Genomic DNA, 5,797 nt, shown 5'->3' with positions numbered 1-5,797 from the left:
GTATAGGAGCCTAGAGGTAGGTAATCAGTGTGTGTGGCAGGGGATGTGGTGTTGTCTGGATTCTAAGAATTGAGAATTTCAGTCTGGAAAAGTCCAGAAAAGATGTCTAATAATGTACAATTTTTACCTTTCCAGGGTAAAGAAACAAATATAGACTCAGAGTTTGTCTTTAATATTTAAGAATGACTGGCACTTTTGGGGAAACCAGGGCTGACTATATTGGAATGTAGACTGAGTTTTCACATTTGCCAGAATGTCTAGGGGAAGCAGAACAGGACAATTTTTTTTTTTTAAAGAGAGAGTGAGAGAAGGAGGGGGAGAGAGAGAGAGAGAGAGAGAGAGAGAGAATTTTTAATATTTATTTTTTAGTTATTGGCAGATACAACATCTTTGTTTTGTATGTGGTGCCGAGGAATGAACCTGGGCCACACGCATGCCAGGTGAGCGCGCTACCACTTGAGCCACATCCCCAGCCCAGAACAGGACAAAATTTGCTGCTGGCCACCTTTCCTTTTCTCCACTGGGCAAATACCATGGTGGGGTCTCTTCTCCATGTAGAGGGATGATTCCTATTTATAAGTCCTTGTCCCTTCTGAATACCTTGCCTGAATTTAAATTTTAGAGGTTCAAATTTATGCAGCAGGTAGTTTGTGAATGTCTGTACTGAGCATTATGTGAAGTATAAAGCTAAGAAGGTGTGATAGTCAAGCCAAAGTGACTCCATTTTGTTTAGAAACTCCATTTTGTAAAACAATCATGCCGAATAGAAAGATCATGACTGGGGCAAGTTGTTCTTTTCCTTTTGCTATAGAAACCCTTAAGAACATAGAACTACCTAGCGGGGCATTGTTTCTGTAACTAGGGTAATGGGGCTGTGTTTCTGTAATTGGGGTAACTGGGCTAATTGTGATTGGTTAAGCTTCCCACCACCTGATTGCAATCTCCAGCTTCTGCAACTTGGCTCGCTTGCATTGGTTAAAGCTCCAAATGTCCCTTTTGTGGTTTTCAGCTTAAAAGGGGTGCCCTAATAATTTTTCAGGGCTGATCAGGGAAACAGCTTTATGTTCTGGTCAGTCACCACGGGTGTGCTTCAATAAAGGCTTGAATCGAGTATACATGAGTGGTCTGGAAGTCAGTTTATGAAACCCTGGGATGTTGCTTTAACTATAACAAAGGCTTTGCCCATTTGGAGTATTTGTGTATCTCTGAGAGGCTCTAACCACACCTACATACCACACTTCCCAGGCTATGCACATTAATGTGGGCATCTCAGGAGTTTTATCAGGGATTTCTGGAGCAGCAGGGTCTCTGCTGAGATGCGAATAAATACTTTAGGTATAATTACACTAGAACTAAAGTTTGTTTGAAATTGATAGGGAACAGAGAGATGTGAGCAGCGGGAACATGAGGTTAAGGGAATAATTCTATTATGTACCAACTTCCAAGTGCTTTATTTTTTAAAAAGCTATTTGGTTCCAGTTCTGCCTGGCCTAAATTGTCAGAATACTTTACATTCCTCAGAATACTATCTGTTATCTGTGGGAGAAATACAGGCCGGAAATGCCAATAAAGGTTCCCTGAAGGTTAACATTTGTGATCCTTATAAAGTCCAGTTTGCAAAACTCAGGGGGATAAGGATCATTCCCCCTAACCATGACTTCTGGACCAAAGTGACCTAGAGTTGTCATGGTGGGGACTTTAAGATCTGATGTCATCCTGTTTTCAGTGACAACTCAAGAGGTGGACCTGGGTGGGACTTCCTATAAACTTCCCTGGGATACCCCAATTACATCTATAGGGCAGAAAAAGAGTGTCATCCTTCTTTTCTGAGAGGACCCCCTTCACAAGACAGAGTGTCTTCTTTTCCCTTTTTCTGTCCCTTCTAATGAACTCATACCTGTTACTCTGAGAGACATGCCTGAAATCTTTCTGGCACAATTGTAATAGTTGGGGTTTGAAGAGGGGAACACTGAGACTGCCTCAGTTTCTCAGAAACATCTTCCAAAAAGTGTTCCTGTTAATCCTCACATGGTGCTGGGGATAAGTTCACATTTCTGTTAGTGCATAGGATGAACTACATGTTATCCTAGCATAGCAGCTACTCCTTCTCATTGCTCATTAGGAACTGTGGCCGTCTTCTTTAACTTCTACTTTTTCTTTACCATTCTTGACAAATTTCTTTGTGGTGATTTTTATGTCATTTATTAGCTTTGGAGGAGTTGATATGAATTTGAAGTTGCCCATCCCATGCCTCCAAGTGGCACAGAAGCAAATGAATGAGGCCCCCCTGACCTAGAGAGCCAAGTGAAATATAGGTTGTATCATATTCAGAAAACCCATGTACAAATGGTGTTAATCCCCTGAAAGCAGAGAAAAAACCAGCCACAACATGGCTTCTGTGTTCCAAGGCAGCCTTTTTGTTCTCCTCAAAATTTTCAAATGGCCTTCAAATGAATATAACAAAAATGGATCCCTTCCACAAAAATATTGCCTGAAGTCAGCATCTGAATTCAAGACTATAAATTCAAATTCAAATGGACTATAAAAATGATTTCCATCATGTCCTTCTTTGCCACACTTGACATACATGTCTCATTTTTAGCATCTGAAAAATTTCTCATGTTCTCAGCCACTTGTTGGAATTTGCTCTCTGGGTCCTCTTTATTCTCAGGGTTTTTATCTGGATGCCACATTAGTGCCAGTTTCTGACATGCCTTCTGGATACCCTTGGGTGAATCATGTCTCTGCATGCCTGGAACTTCCTAGCAACACATTGTTTTAACAAATAGTTGGCACATGTTTGAGGTCTCTGATGCAGGCAGCAGGAAGGACAAAAGGGAGCAGTGGACCTCCTAGCTCTCTTCATGGCTCCTCCCACTTTCCTCTCTGTTCCTCCTTATTTTTCATCATCTATAAATTACTTACTGACAGCTTGGATAATTACAATGATTTGTATTAGGTGCTAGACCATAATGAATATCCTAACTATTTTCTCATACCCTTTCTTAAAATGGTGTTGTGGAGGTAAAAGTTGGGTTCATTTTGAAGCTTCTCCCAAGTTGGTCTCCAAAATGTTTTGCCACTTTCAATCCCATGGACACTACCAATTACCCTACAAACAGTGGCCTGAATAATTTTTTCTGAACTGTGCTGCACAATGTCTGCTCCTGGCTCTTACTTTGGACTCAGTTCACAACCTGTTAAAACAAGCCATTCATAATTCAGCTCTCACTCAAAATGTACCAAGCTAGATTATGTTCCCCCTTAGACCACATTCATTTTAGGGAACACACACTTCAAGCACTTAGAGAAGTCAGCCAAGTAGATTTGGCAGAAAATAAATCCACAGAACCACAAAGCTTGTAACTGAAAGTTTTTAATTTATTTTCTTCTCTAATTTTTAAAACATGTTATTAAATTTTTATTAAGTATAATTGACATGATAAACACTTAAATGTCTAATTTCACAAATTTCAACATTGTATTCTCCAGTAAAACCTTCACCACCATCAAGATAATGAGTATATTTATTACACTCAAAACATTCCTTCTTTGTAATCACTTTGTCCAACCTTCTTTACATCACCCACTCACATACTTTCAGAAATAATGCAACTGTCACAAGATAAGCCCTAAAGGATATCCCCAGCAGAGAGAAGGGGACCTCAACTCAGCTCAGACAGGTTCTTGACTTACAATACAGAAATAAATTTCAGGATCCATTAAAAGGCAAACAAGTAAAAAAATGATTTAGGAAAGCAAGATTTATTCAAAGGAAGCAAACAATAGAACAGGATACACACCCAAAGGGAGAAGGAGTGTAAGTGCTCCTAAGTGAGGCAGGAATTGGGGTTTCAAGTTCCTTCTTTTATATTTTTACTGAATTGCAATTATCAGAACTTTTTGTTTTCTCATTGTATTTTTATATCAAATATGAGAAATATTATTATTAGATTTTGTAATTTTGAATATTTTGTATTTGCATATGAGGAAAAGACCATTCTTTCTCTCCTGAATTACAATTGCAAGTTGGCCAAAAATCAATGAATGATATATATTGGGGATATTCTGTGATATTTTGCATTGCACTTGGACTCTATCAGCAAGTAGTTCCTAACCAGATAAGAACACTTGACCTCTGATCAGAAATGTGACCCAAAATAAACCCACTTTTTTCAAAGCAAACACAGTCTTTGTTTTTGTGTTATTAGCAACAGAAGCTGGACTAAGACATGGTACTAAGTACAACTGGTGCAGAGGCATCAAAATGGCTCAGACATCAGGCCATCATTAATCTCAGGGGCCATGGTTCAAACATGTCTTTCTCTGAAAAAGAAATAAATGAGGTTTGAACCCAGAAGAAGGGTATTTTCAGTCTGCATAACTGCTCAATCCTGAGAAAGAATCTGCAGTTAATCTATCAAATCTAGTAATTTCAAGTCCAATTAAGGGAGCTCATATAGGAAACATGTAATAAGTTGTCCCCTTAACATATAAAGGTGGCAGGAAATGTGACACACACTCTAGGAGGGGCATCCTAAGTGCATGAGTTGGGAAAAGATGGGTCCAACAGTCTCTGTCTCACAGACATTCTGATCAATACTTAAGACTGACATTCTTATCAATCCAAAACTAGAGGATTAATGCAACTGTCACAGGATAAGCCCTAAGGATATCATCAGGAACAGAGTGGCTAATACAAGGGTTAAAGAAATTCATAGGCCAGATTTCCCTTTTAATACTTTACATTAAAATAAACTGTCACTTGCCTGTAATTTTAAAATGACAGCTGACTGTCATCTCTGTGAGAAAATCAATGGCCAGATCTTCTCCAAGTCTTGCCCTTGACCCTCCTCTTCTAAGGTCAGTTTGGACTGCATTCCTCAAACTTTCACATGTGAATGTGACTTCTCCTACTGCTTCTTTCCTGTCTCTCACTTAAGCAACCTTCATCAGACTTGAGAAGCCTAGACTTGATTAGTCAGCTACAGAGACTCTCTCAGGGCTGATCCATTCCACACACTGAAAACACCCTCCATGTGGGGCTAAAACTTACCTGTTGCTCTTTCAGAGTGTGACAAGTTCTAAGCTTGGTCCTCAAGATCAATGATGGTTTGATATTTAATCCATTTAGATACTTTTGCACCACTAGTAACATCCCTATTTCTGCTAATAAATGAGACCATAAAAAATAAAGGTAGTCTATTTCTCCTTGGAATCCTTATGCCTTGTGTCCTCTTGAGGCAGAAAATTCCTGGGGATCCTCTAATTTTTTTTTTTTTTTGGAAAGTACCACTTGATATTCAGGTTAAAAAGAATATAACTTCACCTACCTAAATTTTTGCCTGTTCCAGGGTTTCCAGGTGCCAGGAGGATGTATGCTGTAGTCTGGCTGGGCACAAATCATGAGCCACTCAAGCAGGGACAAACTTTATTTCCAAACTCCCCTGAACAGCACCCACGCGGCCTTCTCAGGGACACACCATACACCAACCAGAATTCCCTCCACGGGAACTTCACCAACCAACTCGAACTTCCCAGGAATCCCATCAAGAACTCCAAAGTAGCAGGCACCAGAGGCAGACAGCAGGGGTCTATGTACAATTGAATACACAGACTGTTTCAATCCAGGATCATCCAGTCACAGCAATTATACACAGCTTAACTTAATTATCATCATCTTAATGGCTTGCCTCTCAACCATTACTTCTGGCAAAATGCTAGGGGCCATTCCAACTCGGCTGTGGCCCTCAACATCTCCCCCCTTCTGTTTAATTAAACAACAAGCATGTGGCTT

The sequence above is a fragment of the Callospermophilus lateralis genome, chromosome 6 (assembly GCF_048772815.1).
Source record: "Callospermophilus lateralis isolate mCalLat2 chromosome 6, mCalLat2.hap1, whole genome shotgun sequence".
Classification (NCBI taxonomy): domain Eukaryota; kingdom Metazoa; phylum Chordata; class Mammalia; order Rodentia; family Sciuridae; genus Callospermophilus; species Callospermophilus lateralis.
Note: the sequence above shows the minus strand (reverse complement) of the source record.